Here is a 25,488-nt window from a genome sequence, read left to right as displayed (position 1 = left end):
TGAATAATAGGATAAGAACTTAGAAATAATATCAACTCCAAAGTTTTCTCTGTTTTTGAATGAAAAAAAGGAAAATTCTGTAATTAAAATGTTTATATCTACTTGAATGTAACATGAACAAATAGGAAGAACCTGAAAATTCCTCAGAAAAATAAGTGCAATTTTAGCAATATTACACTTTAGTTTATCATTTATACATGTGCATTACAACTTACAGATCACAGTGGATCTACAAATACACAAAACATTTGAAAATAGACAGAATATTGTTAAAATACTACATACTTCTCTTAAGACATTTCAGGTTGTTCATATTTTTTGGGAAAAGCCAGTCTGTAAATGTAAACTTTTTTGACACTAAAAAATAAAGAAAAAATTTGCTTTTTTTCATTATTTATAGGTTATTATGATAATATTTTACTGGTCTGACCCACTTTAGATTGAACATCCTTGATTGTTCGTATCTTCAGTTTAATTTTGTATTTCACAAATTCATCCCAGGAGCCGGATTGGAGCCTTTGGCGCGCCGGATTTGGCCCCCGGGCCGCATGTTTGACACCTTTATCTAAACCATCTTGTTGTCATCTATTGAAGTGATGCATTTAGGAGCAGAGTCAATCTGATTTATCCCTGAACACAGACAGGATCCAGTCGGTGCATTATTCCTTCAAGGGCAGTTCTGCTTTGAACAGAAGGAGAAAAAAACAAAAAAACAACCAAAATAAACAGAAGAGAAACTGTGAAGTAAGGTTTATTGTTTTCATCCAGTCAGATGCAAAAAGGAAACAAGAGAAAAGGGGGAAAACAGACTTAAAGCCATGCAAAATCATCCACTCAAGGAACGCTGCCCCACTGATTTTATTATGCCATCAATTTTGTGTGTCAATGCCTCCACACCCCACTTCCTGTCGCTCGTCCCCTCTCCCTCTCTATTTCACTCCTCTCCTCCCTGGTTTTCGCTCAGCCCCATCTGCACTCTCCTTCTCCACGCAGTATTATTTTATTCTGTCTTTTCTTTTATTTATATATTTTCCATGGTATTAAAGTGATTTATCTTCTGTATTACATTTCTACAGTTGCAAATTAATTATAGATCACAGCCGTCATCACATGGCTGTGCTCCGCAGAGATGGTGGACATCTCTGGTGTGTGTGTGTGTGTGTGTGTGTGTGTGTGTTTCCCATCATTGTCACATGCTTCTCTGCTGTGGAACCAGAGAAAATCGGGCATATATGAAGTATATCATGTCAAGGAAACGCTGAACCTCCAGCTGAACTGACATAGCAACACAGAGCTAAAAAAAGAAAGAAAGCAGCTGATTATGTTTGTTACGCTTTTTAAATCATGTCTTCATAATTTCCTGATTTCTGCAGATATATTCAAGGTTTTACATCTTGTTTTCCTTGCGACATACTGTACACTACAAACAAAAAGTTAAGGATTTTTTTTTTAAATGATTATTTTTGGCGCTATTTTTTTCAGTTGCACCGTTAAAAAAAACAAAAAAAAAAAACGGTAATATTCCGGCAGCTGGGGCGCTGAAAAAATAATGTTAAATAACGGAAAAAATAACCATCTTATAAAAATACGGTAATTTTCAAAAATTAAAATACTTTTTTTTTGCACTAACTTTACATGAGATTTTGCTTTTTTTTAAAACTTTTTAATGTTTAATAAAGAACATTTACATGTATTAAAACAATCAGATTACCTACAAAAAAAAAAAAAAAAAAAAAAAATTTAAAAAAAAAAAAAATTAAAAAAAAAAAAAAAAAAAAAAAAAAATATATATATATATATATATATATATATATATATATATATATAAATAATTTTCAGTGAGACTCAGTTGTCCAATCCACTGATAAAAACTGTATTTGGACAGTTTATCAGTGCTTATACATGTTATACACTCACAAAAATACATTTATTCAACATTTTTTTTGTGAAACCTCCTGTAATGACACAAGATATTTGTCAATTAACAAACAAGTCTGGTTCAACTGACAGAAAAAATACTTTTGTTACGGTTAATTGTCAATAATTTTATCTCATTTTATTTATTTATTATTTATTTTTACAGTATTAAACTTTAAATTAACAGTTTAATCTCATTAATAGAAAAGAAATATTTGTGAAATTACCATACATTTGCAAATGTATTTTAACTGTATTTTTCTGTAAAGAAACAAAAAATTTCTTTTAAAAATGGAAATTTTATGGTTATTCACAGTTACAATTTTTTCATGTTATTTTACATTTGACATGTAAAATCACAGTCTATTTTTGTCATTTCATTGATATTTTCCTGTATCTTAAAAACACAGGAAAAATCTGTGAAATAAACAGTGAAAATTCTGTTAAATTACAGGGGTTTTTTTTACAGTGTACTCAAGGTTTTACATCTTGTTTTCCTTGTGACATACACTACAAACAAAAAAGTTAAGAATATTTTTTTAATTTTTGGCACTATTTTTTTTTTCAGTTGGGATTCTTGCACAGTGCTTTTTACTTTTTATGTGTGTGTGAATTGAATTGAAACACATTTTTTTAATGACCAGACATTGTTTTTTTTTTTGTTTTTTTTTTAACAAATGGCAAAAATGACCAAAAAAAAATTACCAAAAGAAAAGAAATATCCTTAACTTTTTGTTTGTAGTGTATATTATTTCTGATGAAATTCGTCTGTCTTTCAAGGCCACTACAACTAAATTTTAAAAATCAAGTTGTAATTATTTTGATTTTGATTTTTTGATGGTTTTAGCAGGAATGGGGTCTTGTTTTCCTTGCGACATACACTATTTTTTTTTATTTTTGGCACTATTTTTTTCAGTTGGGATTCTTGCACAGCACTTTTTACTTTTTTGTGTGTGTGAATTGAAACACATTTTTTAATGACCAGACATTGCTTTTTTTTTTTTTTTTTTTTTACAAATGTCAAAAATAACAAAAAACAACAACAACAAAAAAAGAAATAGCCTTAACTTTTTTGTTTGCCGTGTATATTGTTTCTGATGAAATTTGTCAGTCTTTCAAGGCCGCAAATCTGCATATTCACAGTTACATCCTACACACAAGATATGGACATATAGTGTTGTTAATAATATTAGAGAGTGCACAAGTATATATAGCACACCAAACAGGAAAGAAAAAAAAAAAGGTGTATATGCAGTACCAAACTGCATTTTACACCAATTATTTACATGTATTGATAGAATTAGTGGATGAACAGGTATTAAACAGCTTAGATCAGTAGATGGTTTGGGTCACTGGTGGATGTTTGGGTCTTTATGGGTTAATGTGCTAATGCTAATCGCTAATGCTAATGGTAGGTGTATTAGGATGAGTAAAATAATAAGACTTAATTACTGGACATGGATAATTAGTTACAGTTGAACCTTTATATTACAGTATAATCATATAAAGCGTCACATTCCAGGTACATCCCTACAGGTTTATTCATTTTCTCTTTAAATTTTCTCCTCACACATTCTGCTTTTTTCTCTCTTTACTGCATCATCTACTCCTCACACTTCTCTCAGGACTTTTCTGTGCAGCTCTATCACAGGCAGCATTTCTTTAACTCCACATAAACAGCCTAACAACAGGATATGGAATGTGATCAAACAGCATCCGGTCCCTTTAGATAATGTGAACCCCATCTGTTCAGTCCTGTCACATCAACTGGGAGCATATTTAATGTAATAGACGCTGTAATATTGGGAGCATTTGAAAATGATATATAATATGAGTTATGCAATCTTAATAATCATGTGTTTACTTCAGAGGTAAATAAGCTAAAATCAGAGTGAATGGACTGAATGATGTCATCACTTGTGGGTGTGGCCTACTGGTGACGAATGAAGTGCACTTTAGTTTTCTGATGAATCCAAGTGAATAAAAGGTTTTATTACGGTTTTATGAGGTTCTGTGTGGAGTTTGCATGTTCTCTGTTTGTGTGGGTTCTCTCCAGGTACTCTGGCTCCTCCCACCATCCAAAGACATGCATGGATAGGTTAACTGGTTAATTTAAATAGCCCATAGGTGTGAATGTAAGAGTGATTGGTTGTTCGTTCCTATACAGTTGTGCTCATATGTATACACATCTTAGCAGAAACTGTGATTCTTTGGCCATTGTTCAGAGAATATGAATGATAATACACACACTTTTCTTTCACTCGTGGCTAGTGGTTGGATGAAGCCATTTATTATCAAACTAATGTGTTTTCTATTTTTACCTCTGCCAGGAGGTATTGTGATCGCTTTGCTTTGTGTGTGTGTGTGCGTGCATGTTTGTTTGTTTGATTGTTTGTTTTTTGAGTTATCTTGCTAACAAACAAACAAACACGCACAGGAGGCCGATCTGTCTTGGCGGAGGTCTGCGCTCTCCAAGTGCTTTTCTTGTTAACTCATACTGACACCAGAAACTATCTGAATGACTCTGGTCTAAAGTTGACAGACCCTAGTTCTTCAAGGTTCAAGGTTCACTTTATTGTCAGTACATGAAGTGTATACATGAAATGAAATGAGTACTCAGGTCCAGCAATGTACATGGTAAAATTCTATAAAATGAATCCTATATTAAAGATAATAATAATAAAATCTGATAATAACAGTAAAAATCTAAAAAATAATAATGAATAAATATACATAAATAAATACTACAGTGCAGGATTTAAAAAGGCTGAGGTCTCTGCTAGTGCTTTTCTAGTTGTTAATGTTGTTAGGTTTAACAGTAAAAAACATGTTAAAGGTTACAGAAATATTACAGGTTATTTAAAAGAGAAGGTTTTTACTTACATTTAGAAAAAATAACGGTTAATGATGTTACAGTGACATGTGCGACTGTGGAATATGTGCCGTACTTTTTTACTTTTATGTCATCCTGCTCTTGACATTTTGCACTTTCAACAGATGAAACAACACAGATAATTCGTCAGTATTGTCTGGATCTTGTGCATGTACTAATATAGATGTACAGTGTCATGACAAACAGAGGTCAAGTTTGGTGTGACATATCTGGGCCTTGTGGCTTTACAGACAAATTGTTATTTTTCCTAATGTGGCAGGAAGTAGTGAACAGAGTGGTGCTTTACCCAGCCTAGCATAAAATGGTAATTATACTGACATCTCATTGCCTCTGAATTTATGCGTCTGTAATAGCTTCGACACACTAAACCACTGTTACAGAGACCGGCCCCCTTCACTCAAAAACACAAAGACTTTAAATGACACTTGGACCGTTGTATCTGCTACTTTATTGTTATTTCAACGGTTAGTTTTTGTTAAGAGGACTTAAGGCCTCTTTACAAAACAGTAACAGTAATGATATGTGGTTGGCTCACCTGAACTCCGTCAGTGCGGTCTTTGGAAGTCTATGTGAGCGCACGCTAAATGACTAAAATGTAAATGTGATTGCACTTACGCATGCAGAGAGAACAATTGGGCCTGTAGTTTGCATAAAATGCCTTCATTTGTGAAAGGAACAACACCCTTGGTGTTAGCAATTGGAATTATGAGTGTTCAAAGGCAATTTTCCATGTCACTCAGTGGATGTTATTATACCTTTATAATTCTAATGTGTAACGCTGTAAGACGATAGAGATCCACACAGAACTCTGTGAGCTTTGATAGCACGTGTTCTGTTTAACATACGTGTACATGGAAGGAATGCTTGTCAAAGTCTGATGCAAGGTTCTAATAGTTTTGGATTTTTCATTATAGTTTAGTTTTATTTAGTTTTGACTTTTTTCCCTCTGATTCAGTTAGTTTTAATTAGTTTTTAGAACAGGTTTGCTAGTTTTTATTAGTTTTTGTTTTTTCTACATGCTTAGTTACTGCCACCAGGAGGTATTTGATCACTTTGCTTTGTGTGTGTTTGTTTGTTTGTTTGTTTGTTTGTTTGTTTGTTAGCAACTTTAGGGGAAAACTCTTCCACCCATCTTTCCCAAATCTTCCCCACAGATAGGCCTAGGCCCTGGGACCAACCCATTCAATTTTGGTCCCAGTAGGGCAAAGTTCAAGGTCACAGCAAGGTCACAACATCTACAATTTTCCATCTGTCATCATTGAGACATTTTTGAAAATTCATAAAAAATTCAAAACAACTCCAATTAGTCTCCAATTGGATCCACATGTAGCTTAGAACAATATCTTGTATCTGACACTAAATTGTCCACATCCACTGTGGAATGTGGACTCTGTGGACATTTACATTGAACATTGAAAATCCCATTTCCCACACATTTAAAATTAGAACTCAACAAATATTGATGTGAATTGAATCTAATTGGACAGACATATGACTGGGACCAAGCTTCAACTTTTTCTCCTGTATGGAACAACCTGGAAACTTGAATTTAAAAAGAAATAGTTGATCCACACGTCCACATCGTTTGGGGTGCTTGGCGGAGGTTTGCGTTCTCTGAACACTGGTTTTAGTTTAGTTTTAGTTTAGTCGTCTCTTTTCTCTTCTTCTTTGTCGTCGTATTCAAATAAATCCCAGACAGGACTCTGCTGCTTTCTCCCAACTTTAGTCTCCATGTTTCCAGGTAGAGTGGGGACCAGAAGACGACTGGAAACCACAAGTGACGGACCGTCAAGTGTCATATGGTGCCGCTAGCTAAAATTGCTCGAGTGAAATAAATCGATTTCGTATCAATCCGATATTGACAATGACGAAAATGAAGGGAATTAAATCCATAATTTTTATAAGTTTTAGTTGGTTTTATAAGCACACAATACAGTTTCAGTTAGTTATCGTTTTTTCTTTAATTATAGCTTTTATTCATTTTAGTTAATGAAAATGTTTTTTTCAATTCTGCTTTTCGTCATTTTGTTAGTTTTCATTAACGATAATAACCCTTGTTTGATGTTTTTCAGAATCACAAATTTATTTTATTCCTCTGTATGGGCTAGGGAAGCAAATTGTTGATTCATTAGTTAGTTGATCTTGTTGATTGATTAATGATTAATTGATAAGTGCCAATTTTCCTGAGAACCTGAATTTCTCTTTCGATAGGGTCTATAAGAACAAAAGCTAAATACTGTTTCTATACTTCATGACAAAATCATGTCATATTCCTTAATGATGGATTTATTGAACCATTAGACACAGAACAGACAATGACATTTATGGAGTAAAACAAAATAAGTTGTGCAGAAAAATTAAATAAAATAAATGGATGTGAAGAGGTGAGGTTTAGAAAAAATGGGCATTTCTTTTCTTTTTCTTTTATCGTATTTTTGTGTAATTTTTTTGGCACAGATTTAAGTTACATTGAACATTTGAATATTCAATTTTAGAGGCATTAAGCATGTTCCATTCTTCCCACCCCCTCACCCTCCCACTCCTGGTCCTACATGTTTAATGATAGTAATTTAAAAAGAAAAAAAAAAAAAAAAAAAGCAAAGTACTCATAGAACAAAAAAGGTAAAATTTAAAAAAAATTAAGAAGATATTTTCTTACACCCTTAATCATGACATTTCAAGTAAAAAGCATCGGTATCAGTGTCTGTGATACTTGCTCTGTATTTACTTGGTATTGGATCGATACCAAAATTCCCAGTATCCCCCACCCTTATAATGTAGACTCAAGTGCTGTGACTCCCAGACTAGTTGGTCTTGACCAGTAACAGATCTGTTGAACCACAGATCAAAGCTGATGCCCTCTCTTTATCTCACACAAACAGATGCTGTCGTGCTGTTCACGGTCTAATCTCCTGCAGTAAATTATGAGTCAGCCTTCACGTTTGGCTGGCACCAACTAACTGGAAATATGAAGATATAAACAGTAGCACACTGTAAAAAAAATCTGTAATTTAACAGAATTTTCACTGTTTATTTTACAGATTTTTCCTGCATTTTTAAGATACAGGAAAATATTAATGAAATGACAAAAGTAGACTGTGATTTTACATGTGAAATGTAAAATAACATGAAAAAATTGTAACTGTGAATAACCAGAAAATTTCCATTTTTTTAAAGAAATTTTTTCTTTTTTCACAGAAAAATACAGTTAAAATATATTTGCAAATTTATCATAATTTCACAAATATTTCTTTTTTATTCATGAGATTAAACTGCTAATTTAAAGTTTAATACTGTAAAATTAAATAAATAAATAAAATGAGTAAAATGTATGACATGTATAACAGTAAACAGTAAATGTATAACATGTATAAGCACTGATAAACTGTCCAAATACAGTTTTTATCAGTGGATTGGACAACTGAGTCTCAATGAAAATTATTTATATATATATATTTATAGGTAATTTGATTGTTTTAATACATGTAAATATTCTTTATTAAACATTAAAAAGTAAAAAAAAAATTGCAAAATCTCATGTAAAGTTAGGGCAGAAAATTGTATTTTAATGATGGAAAAATGTATTTTTTTAAATTTCTTTGTTTATTTATTCATTCATTCATTTATTTATTTATAGGTAATTTGATTGTTTTAATACATGTAAATATTCTTTATTAAACATTAAAAAGTCAAAAAAATTTGCAAAATCTCATGTAAAGTTAGGGCAAAAAACTGCATTTTAATTATGGAAAATGACCGTATTTTTATGAGATGGTTATTTTCCGTTATTTAACAGTATTTTTTTGGCACCCCAGCTGCTGGAATATGATTTTTTTTTTTTTTTTTTTTTTTTTACAGCGTGATCATTGTATCATTGTGATTTTGATAATCATAACAGTGCTTGAAGATTAGATTTGGGTTAGGTAGTTCGGTTCAGTCCAAATTGACTTTCAAATGCATGAATTCCGTTTACGCTGGGATTGGCTGCAGAGCTTTTATATAATTGAATTCACTGTAACGTACCGGTAGAACAAGGCATCAGATGTTTTCCTCTTTAAATGTTCATGTTCTCATTATTAACCACTAAAGCAACACACCTGGGACACACACACACACACACGTGGGGGGTGCAGTGGTTAAGCTGATGGGCTGTACCACTCTAAACAGGATCCAGCCCCCATCCAGGCTTTTCAGACGTATTCTTGATTCGTGTAATAATTGTTGTTGTTTTATGTAATGATTTGGAACCTTGCCATCTGCCTTTTACACAGAAAATAACTGCCTACATCTGGAAGGCCAGATATGGACTCACAACCGTAACAACTATTATCATTATGGTTATGGGAACCGTTAGGTCAGCGGTAGGAAATGTTCTCACATCCCCCATTGTTTTAAACTGGGATGATGATTAGTGATGGTTTAGCAGCTGAGTACTGCAGATTCAGATGATAAACAGTTAATATTAGGGTTTGTTTGGGAGGATTACCACTGGAGTAGCATGTGTTAGGCTTCCAATAGTGTGGCTCAACACAGACCGTTCATTGTTGAATTAATTGTTGCTTCTAGACCCAGTCCAGGCCTTCATCATCCATCCATGATATTTCAGTATTACCCCCCCCCCCCCAAAGGGGAGGCAAGAGGTATTGTTTTGGTTTGGTTTGTTTTTTGTTTGTCAACACTCTAGCAGCAAAACTATTGGTTGGTCATTACATTTAGGGAAAAGTAGGTTAAAGTTCAAATTTTTTGCAAATCTTTTTTTTTTTTTTTTTTACCATTTACTTATAATGGCCAAAATGTCCCGAGTCTGTAGCTGCAAAACTATTGGTTGAATCCATACCAAATTGGGTTTATAGATTGCCAGTGACCCAGAATAGACGTGGTTACATTTTGGGAACAGTAGGTCAAAGTTCAATTTTTTAATGAATTTTTTTACATCTTTTTTTCCCCATTTATTTATAATGGGCGAAATTTCACATGTCTGTAGCAGCAAAACTATTGGTTGAATCCATACCAAATTGGGTTATAGATTGCCAGTGACCCAGAATAGATCTGATTGCATTTTGGGAAAAGTAGGTTAAAGTTCAAATTTTGTATGAATTTTTTTAATCTTTTTTTTTCCCATTTACTTATAATGGCCAAAATTTCACACGTCTGTAGAACCAAAACTACTGGTTGAATTCATGCCAAATTTGGTTTACAGATTGCCAGTGACCCAGAACAGATGTGGTTACATTTTGGGAAAATTAGATTAAAGTTCAAATTTTTATGATTTTTAAAAAAATTTTTTTTTCCCCATTTATTTATAATGGGCGAAAATTCACGTCTGTAGCAGCAAAACTGTTGGTTGAATTCATACCAAATTTGGTTTATAGATTGCCAGTGACCCAAAATAGAACTGATTACATTTTGGGAAAAGTAGGTCAAAGTTTCAATTTTTTATGAATTTTTTTTTTCCCCATTTACTTTTTTTTAAAGTAAGTTTTTTAAAATCTTTTTTTTTTCCCCATTTACTTATAATGACCAAAATTTCACAGGTCTGTAGCAACAAAACTATTGGTTGAATGGATTTCAAATTGGGTTTATAGATTGCCAGTGACCCAAAATAGATGTTATTAGATTTTGGGAAAAGTAGGTCAAAGTTCAAATTTTGATGATTTTTCTTTTTTAAATCTTTTTTTCCCCATTTATTTATGATGGGCAAAATTTCAAACGTCTGGAGCAGCAAAACTATTGGTTGTTTTTTGGGTAGGATAGTGATGCGCTGACAGCTTGTATAGGGTTGGTCTGTCCTTAGTTTTATTTGTCCGGTCCACTCTGGTCTTTTCTTTTATTACTTAGGGCACGGGGTTTTAAGATGCGTTGGTTCTGTTTTTATTAAAAACCGCTCGTTCAAACAAAGCAAAGAATTTAAAAACAATAAAGAACAAAACAAAAGAAATCAAATAAAATAAAGACTTTTTTTTTTAACAATACCCTTTGACTCTGGTGTCCTTTTTAAATATGTTTCACCTTCGGGTTGTAACACTGGCATCAAAAAAACTAACATATCTAATTAACTGCATTTAATATAGACACCATGGCATTTAATTTTACAGAAAATGAAAACGAAGTGAGAGAAAATGTCCTGTACTCACTGCATTAAGCAATAATTTTAACCCTGGAAAGCTTGAACCATTAAATCATTGACAGAAAGTTCCAGTTCTTTGAAACCAGAGCCTTTATTGGTCCATCTGAACAACCCCTCCCCCCCAAAAAAATAAATAAATAAATGAATAAATAGAATATCAATTTACAGGTATGAGTTTCAATTTTGTATCATATTTGATCCGTCAGGTCTCAATGCTCAAATATTTTTTTTTTAACAAATAAAAATATAATACAAATGTGCCTAACAAATTGTTCATTCCTTCTCTAAATTGTCCCAGTTCTTCCTCATTAATGTCACTCTTGTAGTGTCACTGAAAAGGCCTCTGGTGAATGAACTCCTCCCCCTGGTGGATTATCTGTGTATTGTATGTATCTAATTGTATACATCACGTTTTTCAAGAACAAAAAATATCACACTGATCATGTAGAACGCTTCAAAACTCATGTATCAAATATGATACGTTTGGCGTTATAGGAGTAACCACTGTTCATTTCAGCTGATAGAGCTTCTAGTTCTAGTGTTTGTCCATTTCAGTCTTAAATGATATAATAAAGAGAATCCAAAACTAATATAAGTCTAAATGAAAAGGATTATGTGAATAAACATTTTTGCTTTTGTATAGCACTTCACCTGAACCCTCTTGCTGTGTTGGGACACATAATAGCAAAATTGTGCTGTAGATAAATTTGGCAGCAAATGAATGTTGGCACTCAGTATCAGGAGCTCAATTATGCAGTGCTCCGAATGAAACTGAAAGGATTCTGTCATTCTGTCAGCCTGAGTTTGACATCACCGCCTACATATGTGCGGACCGTTTCAGAAGTACTTGCAAACCTGAAAGGATAGTAATTTGCACGGGGGGATTCATTGTACAAAAAAAAATAAATAAATAAAAACCTGTCTCTGTTGTGTTGTTACTCTTTGAACAAAAACAAGTCTGACGTTGGGAATAAATATCACATTTTTTGATATATTAAATCTTCTTCTAATCTCAGGCCCTTGGGAGTTTTACTTTTGTCTGTTTTGTGTTAATATCTCTGTTGAACCAGTCGGTAACAGGTTTGTTTTTAAATATACTGAGTCCTCATTATTTTCTCTCCATTGTTTCCTTCTCGGTAACTATACACAAACATTTTAACCCTTTCATGCACAGTGGTGCCAACAGTGCACAGCTGTTCATGTTCTCCTGTATATTCATGGGTTTTGTTGTTTTAGTTCCATATCAGCCAACACAGTGGACGCTTATGCACCATCCCATAATACACTGACATTCATACCATTACTGTAACTGTGCTGTTCTAAATAAACCTGATCTCCAGTAAGACAACTGAGTGTAAAAAATTGCTGATTGTTATTAGACTGTAATTAACAGGTTGTTTTTTTTTTTGTTTTTAACCCATAAAGACCCAAACAGCCACTAGCAACCAAAATCATCTACTGATCTAAAGTATTTAATAACTTCTGAACCATTAAACCTATCAATATGGTGAAATAATTCAGGTAAAATACAGTTCAAATTTTTATGATTTATTTATTTTTTAATCTTTTTTTTTCCCCTTTTACTTATAATGGCCAAAATGTCACATGTCTGTAGCTGCAAAACTATGGGTTGAATTCATATCAAATTGGGTTTATAGACTGCCAGTGACCCAAAATAGAACTGATTACATTTTTGGGAAAAATAGGTCAAAGTTCAAATTTTTAGTGATTTTTTAAAAATCTTTTTTTTTTTCCTATTTACTTATAATGGCCAAAATTTCACGTGTCTGTAGCTGCAAAACTACTGGCTGAATTCATATCAAATTTGGTTTATAGATGACCAGTGACCCAAAATAAATGTCATTAGATTTTGGGGCTAATATAACTATTATAGCTATATTAAAGTTTTCATAATTCATGCATGAAAGGGTTAAACAGCTGCATTTCTGTTCTGACAGCAGGCAAACTGTGGCAGAGTCCAAGTTTCACAACATGTCTGATAACTTTTTTTTTTTAGGCAGATGACAATTAAGTAATGGGGTGTCAACAACCTAACCTGTTATCAGTGTTGTTTTCTTGTCACAGTTGTCCACCCAGAGATAACGACACGGTGAAAGGTAGACGAAGAGGAAAATTAAGGGGTTGTATATAGAGGATGAAATGAGAGCAGCAGAGGGGTGAGACAAAGAAGACAAGCCAGGGCAGGGGGGAGGAGAAAGATCACAACACGATGATGAATGGCTGCGATCGTAAAAAGGAAGAAGATCGGAGAAAAGTGAAGGAAAGATGAAGGAAGGGTGAGAAGTGTCGAGGGAAAAAATGGAGATGAGATGAGAAGCAAAGGGTGAAGAGGAGAGCAATGAGGCAGCGGACATTTTGACTGGTTATTAGTGTGTGTGGATGTTGTGTCAGAGCTGCCGTGGATTAGACATCCTCTGACACGTCATATTTCCTCACCTTTTAATTGGACTGTCACGCCTCGGACCACCATCCCCCCCAAGGCGCATGGCGGCCATGACTGGACATTGCTGGACATGGGCCTGACTCTGACGGCATGATGTCACCATAAGCTGCCTGGTGCAGTTTTCACAATATGACTAAGTAGAGACGGCATCCACAAGAGTAAGGTACAAGATAAATGTGTGGGTGCTTCTATGGGGGGGGGGGGGGGGCTTATTTCAGGAACATTTTCAGATTCAACTTTAGCCCAGACTTTCTAATGCTCCCATGTCTTAGGAATACAAAAATGTGAAAAAATTTCAAATCAAGCCCAACCCCCCCACCCCAAAAATTCCTTTTTGAACCCTGAAAACGTGGGGTTTTTGTCAACTTTCAAACCTTCTTCACTTCTGATCCAGTACAATGTGTCAGTCTGCTCATGCTGGGCCTTAAATGTCTTCAGAGTGCTTTGAACTACAAAAGGTGTAGAGTCAAGGTCCAATTCTAGGTCAAAGGTCACCCAAATGGTCCAAATGCATATCTGATGGAATTCAGCTGTTCACGTGGGTTCTTCCAAATGTTGGGCTCAGGTTCTGTCCTCAGAACACATCTACTGACCACAAACTACTGACATTCAATCAGACACATTCAGCACAACTGTTTACTCATGTATTCTGCATACAGACATGACAAAAACAACAGACGGTAGTTTGACATGACTGTGACACTTACATGGATATGTCCTGTTGACACGGTGGTGCCTCACAGACAGAAGGTCCTGGGTTCGATTCCAACACCTTGAGAGTGATTGTTTGTCTCTATATGTCAGCCAAAATGTCCAGGGTGTACCCCGCCTTCACCCATAAGTAGCTGGGATAGACTCCAGCGACCCCCGTGACCCTACTGAGGATAAAGCGGGTTCAGAAAAGGAATGAATGAAGTGTTAGTGATTCCCTCCAAAATGTGTGCTAGTGTTTCCTTCCACACTAATGGTGGCAAATTCAAATGGAATGTACAGTCCACTCTCGTTAAACCGCCCGCCGTTATACCGCCATTTCCGCCTATCGCCATCCGCCAGCCCAGTTCCATGCACAAACAACACTTATACCATTGATTTTCCGACCGTTATACCGCCAGCGTGATTGCCATCGAGTACACATAAATTTTAACAATGCACTGAAACAAACACGCCAGACGCTGATCGCGACAAGCTACGAGTAGGTCTACGGAACGGCCACCGTTCATTTGTCGCAGAACACTCAGTAGGTCAGGATGTCGGGAAGAGGACGTGGGATTAAGCCAAAGCCTCAAGATGATGGGGTGTCATTTCCCGACACGGTATAATAATGCTTAAAATGTTTCCCCACTTTAAATGATCCCTTACAACATAACAGAATCAAGATTTATTTAGAAACGCAATTAGAACGGGTTAACGGAGGCAGCATAGACATCATATAGTAAAGACATGCACATTATGGACGCAACCCGTTGTAACGCCATTTTCGCTATACCGCCAATTTGGCCGTGAACGGAAGTTGGCGGTATAACGAGAGTAGACTGTCCATGTTTGAATATTTAGTCTGTAATGTGTCTTTAAAGGGCCAAAGGCCTTGGGGGGTCCCACCAGGAAACCAGAGGGAACAGAACTGAGGACAGATTTTATAAAATGTCAGAATGGTATGAATTTTTTAAAAAAATAGTTATTTTGGTGACCTTTAACCTCCAACATGACCTTGACATTAGACTGTTCATAGTACAAAGTACTCTTATGATACAAAATGGCTCTGACAAGATCATTAAATGGCCCATCATGAACATATTTATACATTGCACTGGACAAAAGAGTGGAGAAGCTGGGAAAGTTGCGATTTTCAGAGTTAAAAAAGTAATTTTCGGGGTGGGGGGGATTTGGATGAAAATTTAAAAAAAATTACACAGGAGTGCTTAGAACATGTTGTTGCATCAGAAAATCAAGGCTAATGTGGTATTTGATATTAAGCCCCACCTCCCACACACACACACACACACACACACACACCTATGAAACTGGTCCTAAAAACAGGACATGGGGTTAAAAGTTCAAATCAGATGTAGACTAATGTTATGAAGCAAGTTTGGAAACACTTTGGGTCTTTTTTTTTTTTTAAATACATGCTGAGACAAAAGAGAAACTATTTTTCAGATAAAACACATTTTTATATTACTTTACATTATTTTTTCTACAAAAATCCAAATGTAACACGGTCAAAAGGACACAAAAATTATGTAGTTTTTTTTTTTTTTTTTTTTTGATCAAGGTCTTTTTTATTTTCAATTTTCAAAGGCAAAACAAGAATCATATAACTTCCTGATGAGAGAAAGATCATAATGAAGTACCAGGAATGAAAAAATTATGAAGTAACTGTTTGATTTCCTTCACCCTCTCCACTGTGATTACTTTATAATGCTTTAAACTGCACCGACTGGAATATTTTGACTTCGAATCCTTGCGAAGACGTTCTTATTCAGCTATTAATATGTGTATGGTGATACGTATGTAAGCGGTTATTCATGACACAAAGCTGAGAGGATGGATGTGCTTGTTTGTGTGGATCTCCTGGTTGAGAATGGTTTGATTCTATCACTTGTTTCTTCTTTGTCAAATACAACAAACATTTTTGTACTCCGCTCAGTCGCTTTCAGGATCGCTCCATTGTGTCACGTCTTGCGCTTTCTTGCCGTTTACCGCTGACTTTGTGAAAAGGTTCTTGTTTCGACGATTAGGTGATTCATGATAGCAGAACGTATCCTTGAGACGCAGAAAGACGGAGGTAATGATATCTAGCTCGGTGCAGTGCTTTGTGGGTAATTTACTTAGAGCAGGACGCAGGTTTTGCTCCTTTGTTGAAGTGTGGACCTTGGCTGTCTGCACTCTTAAAGAAAATCAGATTATACAGACTTAAGTGGTTATCATTGTGGACTGACTGGATATTTGATTTATGTTGAAAACTCATATTTATCAAGTGATGCGCAACCACTGGACATTGTGTTCTAATTATGACTCAACAGGACCCTGATTTGAACGTCAAAATAAACATGACATTGTGCAGACGTACATACATATTGACAACATCTACATCCTGTGGAATTATTCCATCTTTTACCCTTCTCTCCTGTTCTACATTAACCATTAAAGACCCAAAAAGTCACCGTTGACCAAAACCATCCTGATCTAAACTGTTTCATACCTGTTGATCCACTAATCCTATCAATCCATGTAAATAATTGGTGTTAAATACAGTTCTTCGTCTTTTCATGATCATCAGATATGACCCATTTAAACGTTCAGACACTCCGTAGTTACCGTGGAAACACCGTCATCTTCTACAACATTGATTCCCCAGTAAAACCCATGGAGTTGGATCAGTGACAGTGGATGGATACACTGGGTTTATGTTCAGTTAATGAGAGATTTGGCTGGAAAAGTCGCTTTTTCTTCAGTTTTCTCTGTTTCTGATAGAATAACCCTCAACTTTAATCAGAGCTTTAATGAACATTTTCATGACCAGTGAATTAAATATAGGAAAAAACCTGATTTCTCCTTGTTGTGCCAAGGTACGTATCCCCACTCAGAATTGGTTCCCCTGGCTGCGGAAGCATAATTTCGTCTTTTTTTCCTCACAATTATAACTTTCTTATCTCATAATTATGACTTTTTATCTCATAATTATGACTTACCATGGGGATATTTTTTTTCTTACATATGGAAGCCTGTTTCCGCCACTGAAAAAAAAAATCCCCATGGTAAATCAGAATTATGAGATAAAAAGTCAAAATTATGCTGTGGCCAGGGGAAACCATTCTCAGTGGGGATACGTACTTTGGCACAACACTGCTGAAGAAAACCCAAAATACTAATGGTGGGCAGCTCGATCCAAATATCAATAGTATCGATACCAAGTCGATATCGGTATCAGATCGATATTAGTGTGGTGACATCGATACTTTAGTTTAGAATGGCATTGAAGAGCAGCGCCATGTGGCTAACACAGCAAAATGAGCATAAAGGTTGGGTGTTTTGGGGTTTTTCCTTGCAGAGTAGTGGGGATGGGAATCGAGAACCGGTTCTTTTTTGAGAAACAGTTCCCAGTAGCTCGATTCCTTGGAATTGTTTGCCTGCCTGCTTAACAATTCTGCTTATCGATTCCACCTTCGTTGTGCATGCACGATGACGTCACACGTACGCTGCATTGTTTTGGTCAGAACGTAGACAACATGGCGTTGAGGCAGAAACGATCTAAAAAAAAACGACACCAGGTCCACTGGAACACTGTCAAAGCTTCCATGTCTTCTAAAGGTGGAATCCCTCCAATATCCTCAAACATTTGTCCACAGCATGTGAATCATTTCCAGGAATGTCACGTATTTGATTCTCTACTTAGCGACGCTCGTGAATGTAGTGGCAGAGTGAACACTGGGACGGTTCCGGCAACAAATGTCGTAACTCCTCAAATACAAGTTTCCGAAGGTAAGAAGAGAAAGGAAATGAGGTGCACAACAACGGGAGACAAGCCGAGCCGAGTTGAACCGGTTCCACATAGTAGAAATGCGGCAATAGAGGAATTAGTAAAGAGTCTGTGGTTTCACTTTCACTGTACACCACCCCCCCGAACCGGCCCGGCATCATCTGTTCTTATTATTTGTTCATACTGTATATGTTCTATTTTCTGTGCAGATGGAAATATAAAAGACAGTTAATGCAAACACACCTGTTTGTACTCTTTTATTCCCTCACCCAATGAGAATCGATAAGGAATCGGATCGATAAGCAATACTGATAATGGAATCGGAACTGTTAAATTCTTAACGATTCCCATCCCTACAGAGTAGGAGGGTCTAAGGACTGGGGATGCCCGGGACATTCATCCATGCGCTTCATCGACTCGACTGTTTATTTGCTGCTTGTTTTCATATTCAGCTAATTCTGCACAGTCCTATGAGGCGACCTTGTTGTGATATTGGGCTCTACAAATAAAACTGAACTGAACAGTTTCATTTTTGTTGCCTCTGACATGGAGTTATATCCTCACTGTGGGTGTGGACGTTCACTCACAGCAGGACATCCAGACTTTACAGCATGAGCCAACACTCCACACACAGGTTTGCAGGTTTAAGTTAATGATGCAAACACATTTACTGCTGAATGGTCACTAAAAACAGACTAACTACTGAGCCGATGGGGGCAGCAAGGCTGGACCAGCAGCTTCTGACTGAAGGGTCACTAGTGAAAGCCCCCAGAACGGCAGAAAAAAAGTAGTTGGCTGATGTGTCCTTTAAATAAGCCTTTTTTACAGTTTTCTCCCCCCACCCCCCACCCCCTCAGCCCCGGTCCTCCCGGTTTCTGCATCCGGTTCAGGTGGGGGTCATTCTCACCCTTACCTGTAATGCTAACGTATTCAGCCAGTTTTTTCATTTTGAAAGAGGACAAAAAAATGACAAAGATTTGGTCAGAAATCTAACGCCTGCTTCACCTCATTTTCATACTTTTAATCACGTTTGTTCGCTCCAGGTTCAAACCATCATATCTCTGCTTGTATTTGCTCTATCAACATCAAATAAAAAGTGGAAGAGTGTTTCAAGTCCGCACTTTCGAATGCAATTGCCCCCAGTCGTCTACGTGACTGACTTTTGACGCTACAACGTGTTGAAAATGTCATGTGATTCAGTCACGGGGCCGTGACCGTGGAGCCCTAAGGGTTAGTGGAAAAACTGACAGTACGCACTTCTATTTTTTTGACATTTAGTAAATATCGGTAAAGTTTTGCACATATGTTGAACTGATGTGATTCTGTCAGAACATTGAGCTCCATATACGTCATCTCAACTCATCTGTAATGCTCAGATTGAATCAGTTTCATTTGACAACATCTACTTGTTATTTCCTAGTAGTAGTAGTAGTAGTAATAGTAATATTAGTAGTAGCAATAGTAATATTATTATTATTATTATTATTAGTAGTAGTAGTAGTAGTAGTAGTAGTAGTAGTAGTAGTAGTAATAGTAATTTTATTATTATTAGTAGTAGTAGTAGCAGTAGTAGTAGTAATAGTAATATTAGTAGTAGCAATAGTAATATTATTATTAGTAGTAGTAGTCATAGTAATATTAGTAGTAGTAGTAGTAGTAGTAGTAATTTTATTATTATTATTATTAGTAGTAGTAGTAGTAGGGTAGTTTTTTTTTCGAGCACGTAGAATCATTAACATAGAACCATACAACATGATCAAACAAAATTGTTCTGCATTCAAAAAGGAGTGGGAAGAAGTAGAACTTATTGACTCCCACCCCTTTTTTTATAAACTAATAATCAAACTCGATCTGCTTCCTCTGCTTTGTTAACACATATTTTCCTCTGTATATTTTTACAATAACACAAAACATCCACATACTCTATTTTGGTCACCTCACACAATCAGATTTGCATAATCTACCGTTTTTAATATACAGCAGACGATAATATTTATATGCCCTTTAAATATTTACTCCAAATGCAATGATCAATAAATGTGATAATATCTTATCATGAGAACCAATTAATTACGATAGTATCTTATTTTATGCGTACTTCTGTGTTCTAACTAGATATTCACTTATTCAGATAATGTTCTATATTTTGATATTATAGTGGATTTATACATCCTTTTAAATGCACAAATTGAAGACATTTTTAGGTTTTGCTCCAGATTATTCCACAGATGGAGCCCTCTGACAGACACACACTGGCTTTTCCTCAACATACAGTGCATCACAATTAACTCCTTTCCTTATATATTCCTTTAATTCAGTGCTTCTCAGTCTTTTTCTGTCGGGCCCCCCTTTGGAGGATGAAAAATTTCCAGGCCCCCCTCAACCCCAACAACGTTGTAACAGTGGCGTAATTATAGCTTTTATTGAAAGAAACGTCAATATTGTAACAATCCTTTTTGCTTTTCTGTGAATTATTTGTTGTGCAATTTAAAAATACCTTTTAGCCCTATTCATCTACTATAAAAATATAATAAATCAGGACAATGAATGTTTTTTTTCAACTTTTGCTCAAAGTTTAGACCCTAATGTTAATAAAAGTACATCAAAAGTGTATTTTAGTGCAAACTTTAATGTTCAAACATGATTTTTAATCTTTGTGGGGTGAAATATACGCTATTAAAAATCTCCGACACGAACAATTAATTTATGCATATCATTGTTAATCCAACCGAAAAAAAACAGGTGGATAAAAAATTCTAATTTCTCTTTTAGTTTGTTACAGTTTACTCCGGCATAGTAATAGATACAATATTTTAGATAATGGGAATAGATTCTGCGAGGTCTGTAAATGTCCACAGACACCAAGAACATCCATATGAACCTTATTATTGTGAAGGAATTCTTCATTTTCTTTGGGTATGTCTGTTTAGGCGTTTTTCCCCTGAAAATACGGTCAGGGTTAAACAGGTTAAACAATACAAATAAACTCAACAAAATTGTTCCCTGATGTAACAGGGTCAATTATTTAGCAGCAATGTGGGTATGTATATTATACTGTGTATTGTAATAATTACACAAAATCTGTTCATTTTATTGTCATTTCTTTTGGTTGGTACCTGACACTGTGGGCCTCTGGGTCAGTGAGTGGAACCGTTGGTTTTGGTCTGTTCCCCAGTGAACAATGTACAGTGTGACACTGCGCACTATAACCGGAGTTTTCGCGCCTTTGCCTCCTCCCTTTTGTTCCGGATTTCTGTGGGAGGTAAGAAGCCGTACAGTTCGTGAAAATTTTTGGTTTAACCTCAGTTAATTTAATTTTTTTTACATGAACCGGCTACTTTAGGCTGTATCAGGCGCTTATAATGTACTTAAACACATTTCTTTATCATTTGGTTTGTGCAGGAGTGTGTTTTATGGGGGTCGCTGACCGGGGGTATTTATGTTTTATCATTTTTGTCAGAACAATAAACAGAGACTGCCTCCAAGGACACACATGCGGGTCTCGTCATTTAAAAAAAAAAAAAAAAAAAGAACACCACGCAGAGTCCGACACCACCGGTTACACTGAGACAACATTTTTCCAAAGAAAAATAGGAAATGCACAATTATCTTACAACTATGACAATAAAGTTACTTTTTTTTAGAACAACAAACAAATGCTGGTAACAAAGATGAACATTTTAACAATATCAGTGGCTGCGTTAATCCCATTTCCATGCACATCTCAGAACATTAAAGTGCAAACTGTACAAACTGTGCAAAAACAGAACCATTTTCTTTTCCAGTCCAGTCCTTGTCCACTCTCCAAACCTAAACTCTTTGCCTGGTCTAGTGACAGACCACCACGGCAGTAGATCGATTTGTTTGTCCCTAAAATCAGTCCAGGGTGCTCCAGTGCTAAAACACTAGTTCCACCTGCTGCATGTTCTAATCTGAAGGGAAAAAAAAAAAAAAAAAAAAACTCAGGAGAGATCCCATGCCCCCCCGGCTAAGCCTTCGCGCCCCCCCCTGGGGGGCCTGCCCCACAGTTTGAGAAACACTGCTTTAATTGAGGCTTTCAGAATGACATTTACTATCATTCATTTCCTTCGACATCGACCCTCTCTACAAATGTGATCCAATTATGTCAGATGACCTAACCTCCATCAGTTACTCACACTGTATCGGTACATTTGCACCGTCACCGTCACCATTGTCCGACCACTTGTTCTACAAACTCTGATCCAACCGAACATGGAAATGACAAATTTAAATGATGTTTAATTAAAGATGCTGGCTGAACATGACACCTGTGCTACAGATGCTATGTGTAGGAGTCCTCATTAATGTTTTGCTGTAATACTGAAATGAAAAGCGATGAAATATTCTGTTCTACCATCTGGCCCGCTGATAAGACAAGCATTAAAAACAGTAGGGAGGGGAACATAAAAATGTAGTTGTAAGGAAACTGATGTATACATCCCTTTGACATTGACATTTATTCTAGCGGGCAGTCAGCTGAGACTTTGTCGAAATGCCATAGAGTTACATTATGTTTTATTTATGTGTGTACTGACAGACATGAAAGACTCAATTCACAGCCCGTCATGGTTGTGTTTTAGAGTTCACCGAGTTTATGAATATGCAGCGTGTTTGGGATGTTACATGATTTAAGTTTTCTCTTTAAAAACCGAACAGCTCGTACATGAGCAGATGTGTTCGCTGCAAAATGGAACGTGTTGTTTCGACTTAAAAATAGGAGTGAAAGAGCTGCCTGAAATGTTTACGTCTAATCAACAAAACAGTATTTCTGTTTTTGTAAATCTGTAAATAAGAAACCTGTGCACACATGCTGTAGTGTCTGTCACCACATTCAGATGGGCAGTGTAATTACATGGACTCGTATGAATGCAGAGAAACTCGATTAATATCTCTTTATATATGTATGAGTGTAGAGCAGTTAGATTACTAAATTATTTGTACTTGTTGACATTTGAAACACTTGACTATTTATCATTGATTACACTGGATTACAAAAAAATGTTTTTTGCAAGTTGTCTAGGTTTTTTCAACTGAATTAGGACCATTTTGCACCGCTAAATCCAAAAATGACATCTGTTTTTCTCAGTCAGGTCAGGTTTTTTTGCTAATTTGATTTTGAAAAATTTGATCTTCTCACAAAATATAATAATTAATACCAAAATAAGATTGGTAAGCACACTTTATGAAACTTGTGACTTGATTCCTGTTAGGTACAATGGTGTATTCACCGCAGATGTAGCAGAATACGTCAGGCTTATTTTTGTAAGATCTGCTAGTCGAAGCCATTTCATTCACCTGTAATATTAAAAAAACCATTAATCATAAATTTGCAAAAGTAAAATCTTCAGAACTCGTTTATTGCAAGAAATATGAAAGAATTTTGTATCATATGATGTGAAAATGCCCATAAATGTAAGCAAAAATGTTAAAAAGCCAATATGTAGCATAGTTGAGAAAGTTGACCTGATTGAGCAAAATGAATGTGATTTTTGGATTCAGCACCAAAATGATCCTAAATCAGCTCAAAAAACTGAAACAATAAATTTGTTGTTGACCAGTGTAATATGTTTGAAAAGTTTTTTTAAAGAATTCTGCTTTTCTAAGATGACGTATGTTGCAGGTCACATTACTGTGATCAGACACTGCATATAAAACATGTGTAACTCTATCTGTCCTCAGTCTGATGAAGAGCCTCGGCCCCAAACGTCACATGGTTTAATAAATGCTTTGGGAGCTCACAGGTTGTACGGACCTTCCTTTATTTTTTCCATGTTTTTTTTGGGATCCTGCACACTTCTTATTCTTTGGATGTGCGTGTCAATCACCTCTCTACGTCAAATGAACAAACAGCTTGTTCTCTAACGGACATTATGTCGTCTCAGTGGAACATGCCTTGTTGTGTTTACTTCCGTCTGATTTTTGGACCCAGATTTTGAGATGCTTTTAATGAACATTACTGTTATACTTTTAGTACTTTTTTAAATACTGGTGATGTTTTATATGTGAGTTCTTATCAGTTTTAAGTTTGTTTTTAGGACTGACCTTCATTGTGTTTCTGTGTATTCGTGTGAATGTACAGCTGAGATTTCCATTTTGTGTAACTTCTGCTGCTGCTGTCTTGTTTTGGCCAGGACACTGTTGAAAAAGACACTTTTAATCTCACTGATCTTTTTTTCTGGTTAAATAAAGGTTATAATTTGTTAGTTGAACTCTTGGGGTAGTTGTGTGAACGTACAAATCTGATTTTGCTGATGGATTTGAACCACCAACCTTCTTATTGTGAAGAAACTGCTCTTACTGCTGCACCACCATGTCTTGAACTTAGTGCACAATCTTCCACCTTATAAAGATTTCTTTTTCTTGTTTTGTCAGATGGAAAAAAAAAGTTGATTTTTTACCTTGACATGTTTGGGCTTCAACCTGTACCCTTCCACAGAAGGTCACTGATGTTCCTGTGACATGTGACCCTTCTGAGGAAGGCTACAGGCTGGAGCCCAAACATGTCAGGGTAAAAAATCAACTTTTTTTTTTCATCTGTCTGACAAAAAAGAAAAAGAAATCTTTGTAAATTCAGTAGACAGTATGAACCTAATCCGACTAATCTTCCTCCTTTATTTCTAACTGTGATTTTTTCATTTCTTCACAAATCTCTATCTCTACCTAAACCGCAACAATTGAAAATGTAATAATAACGCCGATAATAATAACAATAACAATTATTATTATTATTATTATTATCATCATTATTATTATTATTATTATTATTATTACACTGGTCTACAAGGAAAATGCTTCCAGAATAAAAGTATTGAAATTTTACCACGAGAGTCACTGATAAAGAAAAATCAAGTCAAAAATGCTGGTTGGCTGAACTTTCCAAGATCCAGCCTTGGGTCAAAATGTGAAATTCAAGAATTAACAAGAGAATGGGTTTGACTCAAAAGGAATATTTGTGTCAGAGCTACAAGATCTACTTCAAAACACTGTCTGCACATTAGAATACATTCACTTTACAGGTTCTATTTAGTGGAAGATTTATAAAACTATTATATAAATGTACATAAACCAATATATATGTGTAATAACACTTAATCATATACCTTGAAAACATCAGCAAACCGGCACTTTTGTCATTTATTTTCCAATTAATCTTATTAAAATACGTAACATTTAGCACATTTAATCTCTGAAGTAAATCATTTCTAAAAAATTGTAGACCAGTGTAATTATTATTATTGTAACAACTGCAGCAATTTCAGCTCAAAAAATACAAAGTTCCAAATCTTTTTGCTTCCATAACTTCAAACAATGGGAGTTCAAACAGCTGAGGCACTTTCTTAAAAAACAGATGCGTAATGTGCGTTATAAAATGTATTCCCAGCTTTGAAACAAGGTGCAAAAGAGCGACGATAAGTTCACAACTGGAAAAACCACCTGCCAATTGTCCATGATGCATTTAGACGTGACGTCACCAAAACATGAGGACACTGGGCTTAACTCCACCCACTCTCCTAAACTGTCACTGAAGTTAAGTTGACAGAATTTATTAACAGATAATCTAATAATTAAAAAAAAAAAAAAAAAAA

The 25,488-nt window shown here is 35.5% G+C and overlaps 1 pseudogene; it reads left to right on the top strand.

Annotated features, from left to right (window-relative positions):
* The window catches only part of LOC115419774 (metabotropic glutamate receptor 7-like), a 598,752-nt pseudogene that overhangs the window by 83,807 nt on the left and 489,457 nt on the right, over positions 1-25,488 (top strand).

This window comes from Sphaeramia orbicularis, chromosome 5 (genome assembly GCF_902148855.1).
Source record: "Sphaeramia orbicularis chromosome 5, fSphaOr1.1, whole genome shotgun sequence".
In the NCBI taxonomy this organism is placed as follows: domain Eukaryota; kingdom Metazoa; phylum Chordata; class Actinopteri; order Kurtiformes; family Apogonidae; genus Sphaeramia; species Sphaeramia orbicularis.
Note: the sequence above shows the minus strand (reverse complement) of the source record. Positions and strands in the feature narration are given on the sequence as shown.